This window comes from Pteropus vampyrus, unplaced genomic scaffold (genome assembly GCF_000151845.1).
Source record: "Pteropus vampyrus isolate Shadow unplaced genomic scaffold, Pvam_2.0 Scaffold2, whole genome shotgun sequence".
NCBI lineage: Eukaryota > Metazoa > Chordata > Mammalia > Chiroptera > Pteropodidae > Pteropus > Pteropus vampyrus.
In genome coordinates this window covers 10,190,784-10,191,087 of record NW_011888783.1, presented here as the reverse complement: position 1 = coordinate 10,191,087, position 304 = coordinate 10,190,784, and the positions used below count along the sequence as shown (strand labels likewise).

General features: G+C 30.6%; 1 protein-coding gene across 1 annotated transcript in view; it reads left to right on the top strand.

Annotated features, from left to right (window-relative positions):
* Nucleotides 1-304, top strand: part of ITGA4 (integrin subunit alpha 4) — an 83,232-nt gene that overhangs the window by 72,535 nt on the left and 10,393 nt on the right. The gene's annotated exons all lie outside the window — the stretch shown is intronic.

Genomic DNA, 304 nt, shown 5'->3' with positions numbered 1-304 from the left:
CAGGGAAATATGTATCTATACATATACAAATACATAGAGATGTATATTTCCCTTAAATATTTCAATATACATGTATGGATATACACGCTATTGTGATTACAGTTATCGCAATTAAATATCTTAAACACATTCTTCGGGGATGATTTTTCCCCCAAAAAACCATCCTTAAACATGTTACAAACCCTTCCTACCTAAACCAATTATTATTATTTTTTTTTTTAGGAAGAGAAGCAAATAAATTGTGAAGTAACAGACAGCTCTGGCATAGTAAAACTTGACTGCAGTGTTGGCTATATATATGTAG